This window comes from Chinchilla lanigera, unplaced genomic scaffold (genome assembly GCF_000276665.1).
Source record: "Chinchilla lanigera isolate Chin_1 unplaced genomic scaffold, ChiLan1.0 scaffold00116, whole genome shotgun sequence".
In the NCBI taxonomy this organism is placed as follows: domain Eukaryota; kingdom Metazoa; phylum Chordata; class Mammalia; order Rodentia; family Chinchillidae; genus Chinchilla; species Chinchilla lanigera.
The window spans coordinates 3,996,467-4,017,402 of NW_004955517.1; the positions used below are offsets into that span (position 1 = coordinate 3,996,467).

Consider the following 20,936-nt stretch of genomic DNA (forward strand, 5'->3'; position numbering starts at 1 on the left):
CATGAGGAAAAAAATGGCCATTAACATTTTCTAGTTGAAAACATCTAACATCCTATAGGGTCACAAATAATAAAGACTAGGTCACATGGATGAAAGTTTAGGAATGACCGAAGTACAAAATAATGAAGTCAGAGGATTGGACAGAACCGTGCACAGATCCATCCAGGAGAGCAGTCAGTGATTCTCATCCACCAGGTTTTTAGCCAAAACCACAGTTTACGTCCAAGAACCAAGGTGGGGGTGAGTGTTAGATTAACTTCCAGAAGATGCCATTATGTAAGTTCATTACATTGAAATAATGCTATGATTATAACAATTTATCCCAAGTTGATTTCTTCAGATGATTTTTAGAAGTCTCCCTCTTCCCCTGGACAAGCTGATGTTGTTCAAACTCAGATGCCTGCCATTTCTTTTACCTAAATGTCTTTTTCTCCAAGCTTCTCCACTTACATTCGATTTATTAAGTCCTCCAGCTCACATCTCAGGATGTTCTTGCCTGTACATCCTGATTTTTTCCCTCTATGCTACCAAATGCTCATAATTTCAGTACAAAATATTTCCAGGGGGCCACTGTGGTAATGTAGCTCAAGAAAGAAAACTGGGGGTACTGTGAGATTTTATGAGATAAACGGGAATAGCAAAAAAAAAGGTGGCGGGGGGGAAATAGCCTACCTCTGTCAGTATCCAAAGAATTCATCTTAAACTCTCCCCCTTGCTTCTCCCAAGCCCGGGCTCCCTGCTCAAACTGTGCTATTTTTCAGCACTGTAGTAAATGTCTCCCCTGTGAATCTATGTGGGTCCCCATTGCTTACTTCATTAAAAAGAAAAGCTCTACAAGCCAACCTTGTGTTTATCTACCATTTTATCTTATACAGACCATCGGGGTGATGGCAGCAGGTGGGCTGTGTAGCTTTTCTCAACCCTCACAGTTTTAGCACTCTAGCCTACTCAGATTCAACAAGCAGTCAGATCGTGCACAAAATCCCACTATGTACTTCCCAGCACATGGTCACTAAGAGACATAGGAAACGACCCCCGGATCAGAGAAGCCAGCAGGGAGCTCTGTTCACGCCTCCACAGGGGGCCAGGACTCCAGGTGCAGATGGGACTCTGGTGCTGAAGTCGGCACAAAAGGAGAAGTCAAGCAAGCTAGCATTGAAGTCCAAGGAAATCCCTTCGGAAAACCAACTGGCAGATCAGTGAGAGTTAGTGCTCTGCCCAGATTTCCTCCCCAACACTCCTGGTCAAGGAGAGTCGGATATGCAGGAGTGGTCTTCACCTCGGCCACACATGGAACAGAGCCCTCTGAAATTCAGAAAACCATGCGGAGAAGTCACTCTAGGAGCAGGTTCCATGCTGAGAGCAGCAGATCCCATCAGCCCCTCATGTACCCCTAGGGCCCTCTCGCTTTAGAGTGGCGCCTCCAGGGTCCCTGCTCTGTATCCCCGGGAGGGTCTTCAGGCCCTTTCACTCACCCTCACTGAGCACCGAGGACTACACGAAAGCTACGGAATACACAGCGCCCTTCCTGGGGCTTCTCCATTGGCAGAGAATGCGCAGCACTAGATTAGAAGGGCGAGCCCTAGGTTGGAAACTATGTCAATCAGATGGGCAGCCCAGGCTGCGGGGAGGGTCTCCCCTGCGCCACAGAATCACCTTGGTCACATTTAGGACACAGTTTAACTGCTACTCAGCACCTAACGTTAAATCTGCTGGGAGGCCCTTAGTGACCCTTCAGAAACGCTGCCCAGTATCCAGAGGAGCAACTCTTCCTAGGGAGGCCACCACTGGCCTCCAGCCAGCCCTGCAAAGACTGCAGGACAAAGGCAGCCCCCGCACGGATGGCGCTCAGTCTCCCTCCTTACCATTCCTCTGGCTGAGTGCGCATGCCCAGACCGCTCCACGTTTGCCCCTTCCAGACGACCTGACGGCCAGCAGCAGAGCAAAGGTGACGCTGTTACGGGGAGAACGTCAGTGCGGGAGAGAGAAGCCTCCCGAAGAAGGCGCTAAGCCTGGGCAGGAGGCTGTGCCAGAATGGAGCCAAGGGAAATGGAAAGCAAAGTGGCAGGAGAAGTAGGCAGAGCTGTCATTCTCCAGAAGGGGGCGCCACTGCAGAGGGTAAGGGGTGTGTGTGGGTGTGTGTGTGTCTGTGTCCTCTACAAGGTTACTGACACAGTCGTTTTCAAAAGACCTTCCAGATGCTCCTGCAGACACGGGAATAAAGTGACAGCAACACGCAGAGATACTCAGAGTCTTCTGCAGGTGTCACGGCAAGAGATGACTGCCGAGTGGTGGCAGTGAGGATGGCAGAGAGGATGGGTTCAAGAGACACTGAGAAGGAAAACTGACAGGAGACAGCTGATGATGACTACAGGGAGAGGGGACTCTCAGGTCTGAAGCTCATGCAAAAGGACTTACAGTTCTGCCATGCACTGGACCGCAGCTCTGAGGAGGAGCAAGCTGAGGTGACAAGCAGAACATGGCCAGGGGCAGATAACACTCTCGTTTTTAAGGTGCCCTGAGAACCTCAATTCTCAGGAGGAAGCAGGCTACTCAGGCCAAAGCTCAGAAGGTAGATTTCGGTTAGAAACATCACTTTGACAATGCTCCTAGGAGAGACGGCAAATTTTGAGGTAGCCTGGGAGATAATGTACAGGAGAGAAGGGATGTCCAGACGCTCCTTACAGTCCTTCCAAAAGCTGGAGGACTCACTGAATGACAAAGGGCTCGACCTTTTTATCACTGGAAGCCTTGATGTAGTTAAAGCAATGGCTGGTCCTTCTCAGCTCACAACCCTGCAAAGAATTCTCCTTCAGTACTTAAAACAAACTTGGCCACAAAAAACTCTAGATTCCTGGCTCAGAGTCCAGGTGGCCAGGCACCCTAACCCTCAGCAGTGGCTTCCTGGGGCCCCAAGTTTAGAGCACACCCTGAGGCTGTTAAGCATACACTGCTTCCAGATCACAGGAACAGTGGGATTCTGGGTCTACCACTTTCTTTCTTTCTTTTTTTGGGCGTAGGGGTGTGCTACGGATTGAAACTAGGCCTACATCCCTAGGCTTTTTGATCTTTATTTTGAGACAAGAGAGTTCCCTCTGTTCATCGAGTGCCTGGACCGGGCTTGAACTTTCAGCCTCCTGCCTCAACCTTTCAGAGTGCTGGGATTACAGTAGCGTGCCACCATGCCCAGATTACCATTTCTTACTTAGGTCTGAGTTAGATGTTCATACCAGTCAGACAATGAGGATGTCACAGAACCAACTAAACAATCCTACCATTAACAGAACATGTAATTCACACATCCTGCTAAACCTCAGCAGTTAGCTGTTGCCAAGAAAGCCCTGCACATTGCCCAATGCCACATCACGCAGACTGGCTCCAAAGCAGGCTCAGGGCACACACTGCAGGCTTCAAGGAATATGCAGCAGGTCCTCTGCCCAAAGGGAGGCTGGGCTGTTGCTAAATCATGCAGACCTAACCATGGAAATAAACATGGGGATAGAACCTGAACAAGACCTTGGCACTCGGCTATATCCCCAACCCTGTTTTATTTTCTGAGTGACACAGGGTCTCACTGAATTCCCCAGGCTTCTCCAGGGCTTGCAGTCCTCCTGTGAAGACAGGTGTGCACTTCCATGCCAGGCAGAATGTGCCTTCCAACAGGTTCCTGAAGTCAATAGGCAGCCGAACGTCATAGCTACCATTCTGAATGGAAGATGTTTCTGAACTAGGACAGAGGTCAAGAATGCTCTACCGTGGGCTGACAAAACAGGAATTCCAAGCAAATTTTGAAAGAGTGGCACATCATGAAACTGACTACTAAAAGCTACATTTCAAGCAGCTTCCCAAGCCAGATCCAGTGAGAAAGGCTATCAAAATTCCTAAAGAGGTACAGCACAGGCCTCGAAAATAATGCAGCACAGGCTGGATTAGAAGTGACTGTCGGGCTGCAGGTGTAGCTCGGTGGTACAGCACTTGCCTAGCCTGGAGGCGGCCCTGGCTGATTCACAGTGCAGCCCCCACACCTCAAAAAATGACTGTCACTTCTGATAGCAATGACTAGGAGAAAAAGTTCAACTGGAAGAGGTGAAGACCGTTTCAATACGAAACATTTCAATACGGAGGGGCTGCAAGGGCACATGGGTAACTTTCATCACAGCAGACCCTGGCTATCATCTGTCAAGGCTGGGAAACAATCTTCAGCCTCTAGCCTACTTGGGAAGGGGATTTTTCAATTAGTTTCAAGTTTCTGCAACCCTAATTCTGCAAAGAAAATGAGCTGGGAGAGATGGCAAGGCCTGGCAATGCCCGGGTGTGATTCCAGGAAAAACACCTCATCCACAACCCAGGACAAAGGACTGCTGCAAAGCCCCTATGATTTATTGAAGGAATTCTGCTCTGCAATACGAGAATGTTTATGAATACAGCATGCCATACAGCAACTGAGCTCTCCTAGTTTTGACTCCTTGGATTAATAATTTAAAACTATGGATCTAAAAATATCCACTTTCACATTTCCTATGGCAGGCATAAATATGACAAAATAATTAGAAGTCTTGAATCAGCTAGTTCAGCTCTGAACCAAGACTTTGGAGGTAAATGAAGGTTTTTCTCATCCAATTACCAGAAGCACGAGAAAAGGAAAGTTAACCACGAAGAAATAACCTACTGCCAATGATTTTTTTAAAAAAATATTATGAGAAAGAATTTAAGGCACAGTTGGTGCTCCTAAAGTTCTTGTGGCTTCTAGTCTGAAAGGAAATACCCACACCAAACTCTCTCAGATCTACCACTTGAACAATTTCTTCCAACAGTTACATCATGGTACATTTACAATGTGTAAAAACACAGAGGTGAAATAATATTATAAAATTTTTGTAAGACTGTGAATCCCAGAAGCTCCCATTACCGAGCATTCAGAAAAATGCAACTTGGAGGCATAATCGTCATCACAGAGTGAATAAGCAAAACTACATGGGCACACGAGGAAATAATTAAGATGGCAGCAGGGCAGAGATGCAAGAGAACTGACAGCAAAGAATGTCAGGAGAGAGAGTGGAGTTCAGAGCAGGTGTTTCCGCCACCCACAGCAGCAGGAGCAGAAAGAACCCTGCAATCCATACAAAGAAAGATTTTATTTTAATAGCAATGGTAGGCTATTTGGTGATTTCTCTGGAGGACCTCGATCATCTTTGGTCTGTTTCCCAGGTGATGTGGAACACGATGGGTCCTCTGCACCTTTGGGTTCCATGTCTGCAGATGCAGCCAACCACAGACTGAAAATATTTCTTAAACTGAGTATATACTTACGATTATAGGTGCATATCCTTACCAAGATTTCCTAAACAATATAGTATAATTATTTACATATTGTTTATACTATATTAAGCATCGTAAGTCGTATGATTTAACATATAAAGGAGGATGGACATAGGTTATATACAAATACTATGCAATTTTACATATGAATAACTTGAGCATCTTCAGATTTGGGAATCTACAGGAGGCTGTGGAACCAGTTCCCACTGGCTGAAGGGACAAGGGCCTTGAAGGCAGTGTGTAAAAAGCAAAGACAAAAATCAAAAGAGAAAATCAAATGAACTCTAAAATAAATTTTAAAGCTTAGGAAGGGTAAGAACTCGCAGGTTTTACTGTTTGCGTTACCATTTGTCCATTACGGAATCTTAGCTACTTAACCTCCCTCTGTCGTAAACTCACTACCTGTCACCCTCGCACCAGGACACAGAGGTTCTTGGGCAAGGCGGAACGTACCGGAAGCCTTGCTTCAGTTACAGCCACTCCCCAAAACGCACAGACCTCGATTCACCTCCACATATTTCATTCCTGATACCGTTTCTCTGAGAGCCCCTATCAGACATTCCCCTTCGCACTTGTACACCTCAAAAAAAAATCCCGATTCTGCTACGATCGAAAGGCTGTATTATTTTTATTTTCCCATCTGTTCATTTAAATTTCTTTTCCCCTCAGTTATAAATACTCCTGTCACACCTGCTTTTGTTTTGTTTGTTTGATTTCGGTTCCTTGTTTGTTTCATAAGCCATCGGGTCATGCTCGGAAGAGCTGTGACCTTCGGGGGCAATAACACAGGCACCAGTGATATCACTGACCTCCCCCCCACCACCACCACATATTTATGTTCTACAACAGTCTTGGTTTTGCCTCAGATGCCTCTGCCTTGTTGGGAGTGATAGGAAGTTGAGTTCTATTGCTGATAGTGAAGGAGAAATGTCTGTCTCTTTCTCTGACAGCTATACTCACATTGTGACAAAGATAATCGTAGACATTAATAGGGTAACAAGTTGTTAAATCACCAACTCGTTGCTTCTTCCAGGGTGGGCAAAGCGTCTAAAATAACAGGATCGTAACTGCTTTCTTAAAAGTGAATACATTCACTCTCCCGCTCCCAACTAACAAAGCGGCTTTCCAACACCTAGGGTAAATGCCACTGTGACGGATGAAATACTCCACGTGTGCACTGCGGCCGCTTCTTCGGAGGCACTCAAACCTGTCTCCATCCTTTCCTTCCTTTCTTAATACACCCCATGTCTCCTTCTCGGGATTACCCCTCCTGCCCTGTGCCGTAGCTATAGCAACCAACCCCTCCATGTGTGGAGCACATGCCCCACCCAGGTCCCCCAAGAACAACGAGTATGTCATGAACTCTGTGAAGAAAGGAACAGAGGTTTATGTACTGTTGCACTCCCAGCACCTAGAACAATGCTTGGCCGTAGTCGGCTCAATTGCTCTCTGCTGACAGGAGCAGTGAGAGAATGAGCAAGCGCCTCCTGATTCCCAGTGGGACAAGTGGGGCACTGCCTGGCCTGCATCAGCTCCTCTGCTCCTGATGACCTGTGTTTTCTCTGGGAAAAGTATTCTCTGTCTTCCTCAAAAGGCAAGAAGGTGTCAGGAGCTGCTCTGAAAATGGAAGCAAGAAGAAATCCAGACCAAGTAGTTAGCCATGCGTGTCTGAATGCAGACATTGACTGGCCTAAGGGTGAGATCTCTGCTGGCAATTCTAGGGCAAGGAGCTCTTGTTCACTTGGCTCAAGCCACAAGTATGATTTAAGCCCAGGGAGACTGGGGACCACCATAAACAAAGAGCTGCGCTGAGGGGACGCTAAACACGCAGAGTCCTGGAGAGGCGCCAGGCTCACAGCCAGACAGCTCAGCCTCTCAGGGACTTCCGCCAGGAGTCCCCAGGCGCTGCTTCCCCCCAGTTTGTCCTCAGCGCTCTGTTACCCACTCCGGATTAAGTCCTAAAGGACAGAAGCCTGTACCGCCAGTACCTTCATGTGAGCAACCTCCAAAACAGGGTTTCCTGGGCGCCACTGGCGTTTCAGCTTCTCAACAGGTCACCCCCATAGTGCCCGGGCCTAGCTCACAAGCACAGTTGTTGAAATTAATTCTTCCCTGTACGATGCTTTTCTTATGTTAGATTCCTCTGGCAGAAACCAAGGGCTGTCCTTTCCATGGTGAGGTAGCTTCATAAATGGTGGTTCACCTCTAGAAAAGCATTTCCCACACTTCGAGCAGACTCTGGCTGCACAGGAGGCTAGCCAGAAAGCTGGCCTGTGGTCCCCCTCAGTTCATCTCCTTGCGGGCCTGCAAATCAGCATGGCATCAAAGGCCCAAATGTAGACTCAATTGCCATGGACTCATTATCATTGCTAAAAAAACACTGTCACCCTGGACGGTCCACTTTGGTAATTTTGAAAAGAAACCTGGGCCTCTTCTACCAAGAACTACATCTGCTGAAAAATCAAACTCTTCCTTACTTAACCCCAAACACACAGCCCCCAAAAAAGGATTCAAGCAGAACACTTTCCTTTATTAGAAGCTGTCATTTCTCATCAGGCTATGTCTAAATTTGCTCAAATGTTTTCACTAATTTTCAATAATACGAGAAAAATGTTCTAGAAGAGAAAAGATACTGCAAAGAACTCTAATGTAAGAGCAGGCTCGTGTCCTACAAATGCAGGGTGCTTGAAAAGGTCTTTGAGAGTTGAAAGTAAACAGATGTCTTCACATTTCTGCAACAGAAGAGACTGGTGCCAAAATAGCACACTGATGTAATAAGTGGCACTAATTACCGAGCACAGGTATTTTGGGCTCTCATTTACAAAATCAAGACAGCTAAATCCACTAGCAATGCAGTGTCGTACCCGTGCTGGCTTACCTGTGGGAGAGCACACCCTCTGGCTGAAAACATGCTTCCCACCATTCATGGTGCACCGAGAGCACCTTCAGAAGCTGGAAGGCAACTTGTAAAGAACTAGCTCCACGAAAAAGTACCAGAACTGACATCCCTCCTCCAATCTTCTCAGCTACAACCTAAGTCTTTATGGCAGCATTTCCAAATCATGTCCTTCTCTGTTCCATACTCCAAACCTCTCCAGCATGGCAGGAATTAACATTTTTTATTTATCACATTAAAAATATATGTGGTTTCTCTGCTTCTGCCAATTGTGAAGCTGCTGAGCACAGACTTGATCACACATCTGATAGAGAGGAAAATTGAAACTTATCGTCCAGTGTGAGTTTTATTTACTGCTAAGCAGGTTAGAACTGACTCTGGGATTGTATAATGAAGGTTAATCCTCCACTGGATGTTAATAACATGGCGGCATGGTTTTTAATTTTATTTAATGAGTCAACAAGTCCAGTATTATAAGTAATAAATATAGTGTGACAAAGAGATAAATGATAGTATCCCAAAAACGAATGAATGAAATAGGCTTTGTGCAAAGAGAATCACACAACACAGTAGTAGGAGCCATCTCAAGTATCTCATTAAGAGCGCGGCAGCATCTCAGGGCCTGATGATGACCACAGATGAGGAGCATGCTAGGAGCTCTTTGTCCTGACAACTTCTCCCTTGCTGGGCGTTCAGTACAGCACAAGCACTGTAACCTCACAAGGTAAGAATCAGTCAATGCAATTTGATGACAACTTAGTCATTAGAATTTTTAGAGAATAGGCTCACAACAATAAACCGATAGGCCCCAAGTCAAAGGTAATAAAAACCGAGAGGGCATGCGCAGAATACAGGATCCAAAATGACTGCGCGGTTCCTGAGCCCTACACCTGGAACGAATCAGAAAGTGCCATTTTCAGTCCCTCACTGGACTCTGGGGCTGTCTGCAGGACCAAGCAGAAAAATGCTGTTTTCTATCCTGCATTGACATCCAGAAGGAAGCCCAACAAGCCTTTTGATAGGGCAGCTTAAATCTGCACCAGGCCAAGTGAGTTTCTGATAGGACGACTGTCCTGACGCCTTAAATGCGTGACTGGGGGAGCCAGTCCAGGAATCCTGGATACAAGAGACCCCTCTGCCTTATCCTCGGGGCCACAGAGAGACTACTCACCTGGTGCCCTCATCCTGCATAGGGTACCTCTTTCCTGCCTTCAACAAATGCACATCTTTGCTATCTTTTCTGTGTCTCTGCCCAATCTTTGCTTTGGACATCTAGAACTGGGAAAGAACCCCACAAGACCTCGGTCTGGGAATAATACCAGCCTCCTTCACACTGGCGAACAGTACTGCGAAAGCTTGAGCTGTCAGCGTGCATGCGATTCCACTACGTACTTCCCAGCATCATTTACGTTGCAGAGGGCGTCTGCTTGAAGTATTACATCAAAATAATGATTCTTGCTTCCTCAGTCAGCTCCTCTTAAAAAGGTATTTAATGAAAAAGTGATACTTCTGTTTCAAGGTTTGAGGTAGGGCTCTGGGCATAGCTCAGTGATAAAGCTCTTGCCTAACATGCATAAAGCGCTGGGTTCAATCACCAGCACAATGAAAAACAAAACAAAACACAAAACAGACCAGATCAGATCAGATCAGACCAGATCAGACCAGACCAGACCAGACCAGAGAGCATAAGGTCTAGCTCTTGTTATTAATAGGTGTGGAATTTGAGGGTAGTTCAAACACCTCTCTGAGCCTGTTTCTTTACCTCTCAAAGAAGTGAAAATACTCATCATCTCTCTCAAAGACAAGAGAGAATTAAATAAGACATTAAAATGTACCCAGCAGAGTTCCTAGCATAAAATGGACAGTAAAGATTTGCTGGGCCTGACCTTGATCGTCTAAGGAGATCAAGACCACCCACCGCCCAAAATAAAGGCCACGCAGTAAGCTGTATGAGCGAAGTAGGCCGAAAGAAACTCCGGGGCGCTCTTGGCCTAAATTTGGCTTTTCCTGATTTAATAGGAATGCAAAGAAAATAGGTATTTTTTCCAACTCTTTGCTCTGGTATTGGAAAAGAACACAAACGAGCAATGGCAAACAGCAACTGCCATCCGGCCCCCGCGTGAACGCTGGTGCGGGTCAGGGGGACAGCAGCTAGTTACCAAACAAAGCAGACAGCTCCAACGTCACTCTGGCTAATTTTTTCATAATACAAAGTGTTCTGACTCTTATAAGAAAAATACTGATTTTATACGTTGGTTACACATTAAACATTTCTTTAAAAACAAAAGTGCAAGCAAAAACAATGTGTCAAATTGTGTAAGAATCGTGTACAGCTAAGTTGGTCCATCTAAAAACCCTGCTAAAATCTTGTTTTTTAAAGGTCAAGGTGGTTAACAAATTTAAGTGATGGGCAGAAGGTCCTGTTTTACGGCATGCAAACATCCTCAGTCGCACAGCAGGTCTCCTTTGCCCTGTTGAAAGTCCCTTGCAGAGAAAGGTAACGGGGAGAGGCCCGGGCTAGGTCTTTACAAGAAGGAGGCAAGCGTGGTCAAGCGCTGTACAACGGCTGCTACAGAGTCCTAAGTGGTTCTCATATCTGATCTGCACGACATGTTTGTAAGACAGACTTATTTCCCACTTAATGCCTGAAGCTGAAGCAGAGCTATCATTGCCCGAGACACAGTCCGCCATGGCCAGCACTGGCATCAGAATGCTTGCCCGTCCGTCTGATGCTAAGTAAAACCGCCTTCCACCAAACCATCTGCTTGATCACAAAATCATGAGCACCTCCTGAATAAATACACAGGACTTCACAAAAACCATAAAATTGGTCTTGTTTCTACAAAAACATGTAATCCCAATGGCACAGAAGTGAAACTCATCATAAAATACACCAAGTACATGACAAATGAGATGAAGAAACAACTAAAGAATCAGCAACTGGTAGGGTTGAAAAACAAAATCCTCATGATTTCTTCTAGAACATTCCCATCATTCTGAGACTACAGAGTGAAAGTACAGCATTTCTTATATTTCACTCACTGATACACGGCCTCAGTACTTGGTACCATGCAAACTATCAACTGGATGACTATTCACTCATTGTTTTCCTAGAAAATGACTTTCTTTCAACATTAAAGAAGAGGCGGAGAAATCAAGGAAAGCAACTCAGTCAAGACAAGTCAGTGACGAGGCCAAGACCTGAATCCAGTGCAGACGTTCTTCCACTCAACTCAAAAGGTCTCTGGAAATTTCTTTTAGCTCTGAACCTAACATGGGAGGAGGCAGCATATGAAACTGGACGCACAGAAGCTCGACCTCTCTGTGAAAGGCTAGACAGTGTCCTCTACTCAGCTCTTCTTTTTTTATATGATCTAATAAATTAATGAATTTTTTAGTCTTTTTCTTAATTTTAAAGAAAACAAGAATAAACAATAAAAACAATGGTACATAATTTCAAACCAAGGTTGTAGGAGAGCAACAATGTTCAGTAATTGTGTGCTGTGATCTTCAAAGTAGCTGCTCATAATACAAGATAGAGGCATGAAAAAGCCATCAAGTAATATAGACACACAAGCTCAGGAAATACTGAAGACAGTTAAGATATACACTAAATGCTATTAGCTCACTGAAAGGAAAGGTATATGCCTACATCCATCTCTTCTATAGAACTCATTACTATTTCTTAAAGATTAAAATTTAGTATGTTATGGAACCCTTTGGATCAAAGCAAGAAACTAAAGTTAAACACACCTCTCAAAGCATTCCACATGTTAGTAACAAAAACTAGGAACATATCACTTCAGAAATGGCATGGGCTGTTCCTCTCCAAAATGTGACACCTCTCTTATTTTATACTGCCGACCCTCTAACAACTTCACGAAATCTTAGGCCATTTCCCTGTATTTTCCTACGAGAATAGATTTAGCAACGTGTCTTCATCACAGATTTTATTATGCATTGGTTTTTTGTTTAAGTTCCATCGGTTCTGACTTTTTATGAGCTCTGCACATATTTACTCAAATTTGCTCTGTAAGCATCCTCTTTCGAAGCTTAATGGAGGTAAGCAGCTTAGATGAGGTCAGCCGAGAGGCACCCGATGTCAGGTTATTCCACTGAGCTTTGCATTTCTCCTGTGAGTAAATACAGAGCTGCTTTATATCAGAAAAGTGAGTTAAGTTTCCTTAATTCATATAAAAAATAGCTCAAAAACACACTGCATGTGTGAGTACAGTTTTGTCTCATCTGTATGACATGCAGACAACTGTCAAAATGGACAGCGTGGATGCTGCCTCTGCACCAAGTTCCGTTTTCTCAGGTGCTTCAGCAGTGTCTATATATATAATAACTGAAAAGACACACTTACACCGGACGTCAATGGCCCATTTCCAGCATTCACCCCAGCCCTGGTACTGGGGTCTGAATCCAGGGCCTTTGCACTGAGCTATATCCTCGGCCCTTTTTAAATTTTGAGACAAGGTTCTGCTAAGTCACTAAGTTGCCCTGACTGGGCACAAATTTGCAGTCGTCCTCCCTTAGCCTCCAGAATACTAGGATTACAGGCACGGACACCATGTCCAGCTCAGGAAATATTGAATCTCTTTTCCAGTCATAGATAAAGACTAGCTTTCACATGATAATGGAAATTAATAGCTACTTGTGAAAATTCTCACATTAAAAGCCAAAATCTGCAAACCAGTTACTCCTGGATACTGACTGCTAAAAATGTTAAGCTAGCAAATACTATTTCTCATTTTAGAATATCCACCATTACTTTTTCTAGAAAAATGATTCACTATAATGACAATCTTTATTTTCTGTTTTAGACTCAGTTTCGTCTGAAGTCCAGAGCAAATGCTAATATTTCAACTGACCGCACTCTAAAGGAAAAAAAACAGTAACAGCTTTCATTAGCTGAAGCCTCTGAAAGGTTATTAGGAAAGATAACTAATGTAAGTGGAGCACTTACACATCTCAGACATGGTGATATTCATCAGAGTAGTGAATGCTAAATCAATTTCCCTTCTCTACAGGCAGTTATGGATTCCTCAAAAACACCTGAAATAGAATTTGATTCATAATAAATTTCAATTTATATAAAACTCTAGGGAAATATTTGAGGCACAAAAAAAAGTCTTTTTCCAGATCAGAAAGTTTCTAGTTTGCAGGAAAAGATGATGCAACTGCTTTTTAAAGGTCCCTGCTCAAAGTTTACGGTCACATAGAGAAGTCTGTATACCCACACCATGCGGTGATCCAACTAAATCAGGAGAAAGTTTTGTTTTTAATTTCTAAAAATTAAAAAACTGACAAAACAACAATGAAGACAAAATCAGAATAACACAAAAACAACAAAAATGATACACGGCCTCAAGACAAAATGATAGAAATTCACAATGGCTGCTAAATTACACCCCGTTATCTTCAACGAAGTTGCTCAGTCCATTACACATAAGAATGTAGACTGATCAAGCAATCAAAGACAGTAACAAGTGAAAAAAATTTTTAAAAACATTGGAAATGATGGAGAGCATCATCATACAAAATAGTCAGAGTTCAACAATGATTCCTTTTTTATTTTATAGAAAACAGTACCAAAAAAAATAGCAAAATACAGACAACACAAAGTAAGGACATTAAAAATGATACAGGGTTACAAACCAAATGATAGAGATTAACAGTGCTTGTTATATTACATACTGTTATCTTCACCGTAGCTGCTCAGATGACCAGATGTAAGAATAGAAGACTGATCACATTATTAAAGGGAATAAGAAAATAATAATTTAAAAGAACATTAGAAACAATACATAGTGTCCCTAGGCAGGACTGTAGGAATTCACCAATGGATATCACAAGGCAAATTGTTGTCGTCATGTAAGTTGCTCAGATGACCAGATACAAACATGCAAAACTGGTCAAAATATTAAAAAAAAAAAAAACTTTTAAACATTAGCTATTCCCCTCAACAAACCATCAGCACCAACAGTACAGTTATGTCACCAATCCATAATATATAAAATGCCTTAGTACTTTCTTTAGGAAAAAGTTTTATAAAAGTAGAAAATCAAAGAAAAGACAGGAAATGGGGGAAGGAAGGAAAAGCTACTGGGGATGAATATTTAACCTTTGGTATCAATGAATCATTCAGATTTGGTGAGCTACAGAGAAAGGAAATTTAAATGAAAAAGGGAAGTATTTTTAAAACCTTTACTAAGATGAGATATGTAACTTCAAATGCAGTCTCAGAACCGTGGGGAAGCTTAAGTCCAGACAGAAGGAGAAGGTGGCATTATAGTTTTAAATGCCAATAAAAGCACTCAAGGCACAATTCTATTTTAAGACAATTTACTGCAGGGGGGGGAGGACGACGCAAGATCAAATGCAAGATTGTTTTTCCTTTTCATTTACAGCTTAAAAGCTTCTTGGCTGCACCAGTGATCTGTCAGAAAGGGTGAAAAATTGTGCTTAATAGATAATTTTAAGCCTTTACTTAAAAGATGTTAATAAATATACTGCAGCTGGGACTTGGAAGTGGCACTAGCAGTCCGATGAGCACAATGTCCTCCTTTTGCCGTCACCTGCTATAAATCTAAAACTGTCATCACTCTGACTGCATGTTTCTTGCCTCTAAAATAAGCAGAAAGCTGTGAAAATGTTCCAAGTTTCCAGGCCTCAAGGAAGAGAACAGAGAACTCGTAAGGTATCATGGCTTCCGCTGCCTCCATCAAAAGCAGCTTAGTTCTACATTTTTAAACATTCTGTGCTGGATAATGGAAATATGATCGGCTTTGAACCCTCAAATACTGCTGCCAGTGGCTTCAAAGACTCCAGGTCTGATAACCAAGGTGTAGAGACCGCCTAGCCCAGAATCTGGGTTTCATTTGCAAGAGGTTCTCAACCGGTAACATCCAGCTTGTGAAAGAGCCCCGTGAACTTCACAGGAGCGGCTGCAGAGGCAAGAGGACAGACTGCAGCAGCAGCGAGACCAGGGTAAGAAGGAAACAGCCAGTAGTTCTCACGTGAAAAAGAATGGACAGAGAGACGTCTTCAGCCACCTTACTTAGCAAGGCAGACTCTCCAGGAAGAAAACAGTCCCTCAGAAGGTTAGGTCCTCTCCCTGGCTTGCATCACTCCAGGAAAAGACTGCAGCGATGGAATATCCCCAGAGTTGTGTTACAGAACCTATCTCTCTCACCTAAATGATAAAGGCCAATAATGCACGCTATTTAGAGAAAATGATGCTTATTTTAGATCACAGACCCCGAGAGAAGTCTTGAAAGAGAGCCTCATCAGCTTGGTCCTTGGATTAGAGGATTAAAAGCATTTTGTAAGTGTACATCACTTTTCTGAACTTCAAGGGCTGTTCTGCTTTTCAGCCAGTCTATTCTGCACTACAGCTTTTACAAGGCGATGTTTTCACAGTAGTTGTTTCTGATAAAAATCACAGAAGATATTCCTTCCTCATTATTGCTTCTGGTAACTTTTCCTCATGTGTCAGCTATAAATAACGTAGCTTTTCCACATCTAGAAGGTAAGGCTTTGAGATATAACCTAGGGTTCCTGCAATGTTAAGAACTGGAATGCAGTTGATTATCCCTGCTGCAAAGCCGACTTTGATAACCAGTAATAAAGACACAACTGAAGTTAAATACCCACAAAAGAAATCACCTCTCTGCCACATGCAAATCTCGCCTCCATTCATACTGCGCAGCTCTGTTTGGGGGTATGTGGCGGGGGGGGGGGGTGCATGGGGGTTGCTGTGACTATTTTCTGCTTTTACTTATTTCACGCAGAGTAAACTATGATGACACCTACAGCTTGCCTTGGTCAGAGACAAATGTCAAGGTCAAAATGAACATAGTAAAATGTTATGATTTCTCAAGAAGATAAACGCTGTAAATAGAATCACTAGTTCTGAATGTGATCTCTGAAGAGGAATCTTGTGCAACTTACCTACGTTGCGGAGCCTCAGTTTTCTTAAAAAGGATAGCAATGATCTCCACACGGTTCTTATTTAAAATACTCTCGATCAAGTGCTTAAACAGTGGTCAGAACACAGCTAGGGTAAAAAGAGTGCAACTATTACTAAAATAATTCTAAGATATACATACTTAACCGCACAAAACCCCTTCTTGGATTTGAAGTAGTTTACAAATACATAAAAAGTGTAATTTTTAAAACAGTTTAGGGCTCCTGTGAATAAGAGTAAGAGAAAACGTGGCAATGCAGTCAAAGCCCGTGGGCAAAATGAAACCCTACACACAGGTCCCAGCATTCAAAGGGTGGCACAAGACGGAGATCTGGGCCCACCGCTCAGACACCGCACAGCTCAGTTTCTGCCGGCTGCCAGGGAGGGCTCGGGATTCACTCCTTCCACTTGCTGGGAGCTTACCGAGTGTACGTTCTGCGGTGGGCAGGGTGTGTGGGAGGACGAGCACGCCCATGCATATCTCCGCCACTGTGATACACAGAAAGAAGCTGCAAGGGTGGAGAGAAGACAGGTTGTCCATCAAAAGCACACAAAGCAGAACACTTTCTGTCCATCTGTTACTTGGGAAACTGTGAAGCTGTGCTTCACTCCAAGGATCACACTTTTAAATGAGAAATGAGCAAACTGGAACGTGTTTGGAGGTGAGAGACGAGGATGGGGGAAGGACCTCGATGTACGGAAATGGGCAACAGTGACAGGAAGTGTGGGTGCTGGGCCTGCTGTGGGGGTGGTAGGCAGCGCCGGACACAGCACATGGCAGCTGTCATTAAACCACGTAAAGCACGTATGTGGGCAGGAGAAGGGTGGGTGTTCTGTAAACCCACGAAATGGAAAGAGAAGCGAGAGAAGGGAAGTGAAATCATGATTTGTTCGGATCTCTACACTCGGAAAGTACCAACGAGGAAATGCGCTTTACTTCATTGATTTCCTTAAGCAGCACATCTCATGCCCTTATAATGTTCCCTCCACTGATGTGAGCACCAGTGACAGGGCACTCGGTATAACAAAGAGGCTCAGCAATATGGAATATGTCAACTCATTTAGGCAAAATGAGCAACAACCTTCAAATTCTATCAGGGCTACGGACCAGGTAAACCCAAGGTGACATTTCCCAGCTTTCTTTACAGCTACGTATGCACAAGTTACTAAAGGCCAACTACAAACCAAAAGTAGGAGCAGCACACGCTCTTAAACTGGAAATACTCCCCACTTCGTATGTTCTGGTGACGGTGGGAAGTGGGGCTCCCTCTTGAGATCACAGCACCAGCCGTGGACGGCAGAACAAGAGGAGGGGTACAGCTCTCCGAGGCAGTCTCCAGGTCAGCCTTACATTGCTTGGTGCAGAGAACTGCATCGCCACTAAATCAGAATCAGTATTTGAAAATCCACATTTTAGAGCAAATGCAAGACCGTAACTCACTCTGCAGACTACGTGTTCTTCTCCTGGGGCACTTTGAATATGTAGTGTCAGCGATTCTAGTACATACACACACACACACACACACACACACACACACACAGAGTATATGCATATACACAACTTCACGCGATGAGCAATGTGCTTGAGTCCAATACCCTCTCTTTTATTCTTGCAAGGATATAGAACTTAGATGCATCAAGCCCCTCCTCAGAGAATCTGAACACCCAGCAGAACAAGCTAAATGTTCTCACAAAGCAAGGCAATTACAACTCATCTATGAGCCCATGAAATATTCAGGCACAAAAACACAGGTGCAGGAGTGAAAGCCTAGGCCTGATCAACGCCCATGTGGCTCCCTCGCAGAGAGGAAATTTGCTTTCCCTGGGCTTGATGGCACAGATATCTAATGGGGTGAATTTCTGCAGTGGAGATTATTTTCAAACTAGCTGATCTACTGATTATATGTTTGATATAAATGTCAAAGACTGGTATCATTGAGGAGACAAGGGAGAAATCAATTAGATTATCTTGTCATTTGCTGTGGCTACTGGTGAGATAGAGCCTAAAAAAATACTCAGGAACAACAGGAGTAAAGAACAGCTACGGGCTGAAGGGACAGCTTATTGGTAGAGCACTTGCCCGGCATAGGTGAGGCCCTGGGTTCACCGCTACAATACAAAAACAACAAAATTAGCAGCTAAACATGTACGACCTTTCCCAGTATCAATGTGCATCTATTATAATTATCTTACCGAAAGTTTATTGCTTCCAAGTAAACTAAAAGGAGTGACATGGTAACAATCAATCAATTAATGAAACTATTATCAATAGCCAACATTTCTACTATGAGTTACACTTGCCAGAGGTTACACGCTGCAGATACTTTGTGCAGAATCTCATTTCATCTTGAGTTATGAACTATTATTGTAGCTATTCTTCAGTCCCTCATTCATTTCATGATTACCAAGTACCACGAAAAAGAAAGTATCTGTCTTCACGAATGTACATGTGAGCTGCAGAAAGCATAAACTCATATCCTAGAAACATTACGATGGGCAACCAAGTTCTCAGAATTTGTGTGATTGGTATTTTTTTTTAACATAAAGTTGGAGAAAGAACACACCATTCCATGTTGACTGGATGACCACAACTGCCGCCCTCCCACAGCTCGGCTTGTCTGACCCCGAATTCTCAGCCATCTGGGCCTCCTAATTGGCAGCCTCTCCAGATGGCAAGTGCAGCCACTTTGGGCTTTTGATTCTTTAGCTAAAAGTAAAGCACCCAGTGAGGCGGGTGGGTTTCTTGATCTCCTCTTCCGAGTCTTGGTTAGGGTTAGCCTTCTCGGGGGTCACACTGCGCCAAGGAAGAGAATGGAAGCCTGAAAAAATCCACATGGTAAAGCTAATCAAAACCAAAGAAATTGCAAGAGAAATATCTTTTCTGACCATGTGGCTATGATTTGTGTGTTGATGCTTATAAATTTTGGAAAGTAAAGATGTGAGTTCCAAGCCCACCTCTTCTCCACACCGCCGAGTCTCACGGCATCTCTGGTTTTCCCTCTCTCAGCTGTAATGCTTGTCGGAAAATAGCTGTGACCATGGAAGTGAAACCAAGAAACAGTACCTGCCTTCCTAAGAACTTGGCAAATGACAATATTAGATGTTTTTACATTGACCCTTTAAATGGCTAGTGCCAAAGGCATTGGTCAGCTCATGCAGAGAAGCTTAGAATATATTAAGTATTCATATTCTCCTACCTCTTCCTCTTAGCTAAGATGCCTGAGGCTGCCAGAAATAATCACACTATTTGTGATCTTGTGTTTATGCAACAGAAAGGAAATGGAATTTTATGGTCTGCTGTGTTCAACACGGCTGCCCCACAGTGGGATAATTCCATGCCGCGCTGTGTAACAAGAATCTATACAGGAGCCAATCCAAAGAGGCAGCTCTCGGGTCTAGAAGCTTGCAGAAGTCAGTCCCACCTCGGCAGACCTCAGGTCACACACTCTAATCAGGAGACATGTGGCTGAAGTCTAAACTAAATCTGATCTTATTCGTTTGAAGAAAGCAAAAAGATGTTGGTAAGAGAAAACATTTTTCACATACACAAACATATTTTAAATAGAAAAAAGGTAAGAAACAAATAGAGAATAATTGCCATATTTGAAGTATAATAGAAACAAAACAGAAGCATAATGCTTCACTCCATGTTACAAAACTTTTCTCCCTGGACCTAAGAATAGGAACATCAAACTGTTATCAAAGACTAGAGTTTACTTTACCATCTAACCCTGCCTCACAGGGAGGGCCCTTCCTAAATGCTAATATGATCAGCATTCTTGAATAATCTACTAACATTCGTTTTTTTCTGAAGGTTACTCTTCTTTCTTTTCAGCAAGGGAAATTCCTAAAGCTTGACATCACTGTTAGTTTGACACTAGGCAAAGCAATGTGATCAGAGTGTCTTGTGAACTTACTGTGTTCTCTGGACTGAGGAGATAAAGGGCCAGAGACATGAGACCTTGGTGTGTCACTGGGCAGTGACCCAGGTGCTGCTCTGAAGGTAGCACTGTGGCCCCATCTAGCAAGATAACAAGTTTTAAAAAAGGCTGTAGATGGGAATACCTCACAGTCTAAAACAGAACGGAATAGCAATCTGTGTAAACAAAATTCTCTTTATCAATATCTTCAGAGAACAAGTTTCAGAAAAAATCTACTCCTTCAACAATAAAATTACAATTATCTTGATAATGCTGAGTAAACACTGATTCACTCAACAAAACCCTGACTGAGTCTTCAGTACAAAATGGAGAGCAAAAGAGCAGTGTGCAGCAATGACTGAGGTAAGGCTTCTCCCTCAGAGAAGTCATATTCAAGAGGAAGAAGGTTGGAAAAAACAGTTCCAAAGCAGCTAAGAAGTCAACCAGAGTAGCATGGAGTTGGCCACAATTAGGAATGAATCTTTCTGCAGCAGTGTTATACATGAGAATGAGCTCAACATCATGCAAGCCTTCTGGGGCCTTCCAGAAACTTCGAGATCTTCCCCGGCACAGGAATCACTGAACAAAAAGGCAGGGAGAACCGAGCAGCAAGGTGCAACCGTGCACCCACCTGGGGCATGACGATGAGAAGCGCACGAAGAGGATGGAGCTGAGGAGGCTGTGTGGGAGCCGCGTCTCACTTCCCCGGGCGCAGACAAAGGCTCCGGCCCCTTTCAGCTATGAATTACCAGCCTCGCTGCCTTCCTCACCTTTTCTTTTGCAGTACAATCGCCGGTATGGTTTCTGTAACTGTCACTGTACTTTAGAA

The 20,936-nt window shown here is 43.8% G+C and overlaps 1 protein-coding gene across 1 annotated transcript in view; it reads right to left on the minus strand.

The window, feature by feature from the left end:
- Nucleotides 1-20,936, minus strand: part of Ptprg (protein tyrosine phosphatase, receptor type, G) — a gene marked incomplete at its 5' end in the record, with an annotated part of 676,568 nt that overhangs the window by 320,125 nt on the left and 335,507 nt on the right.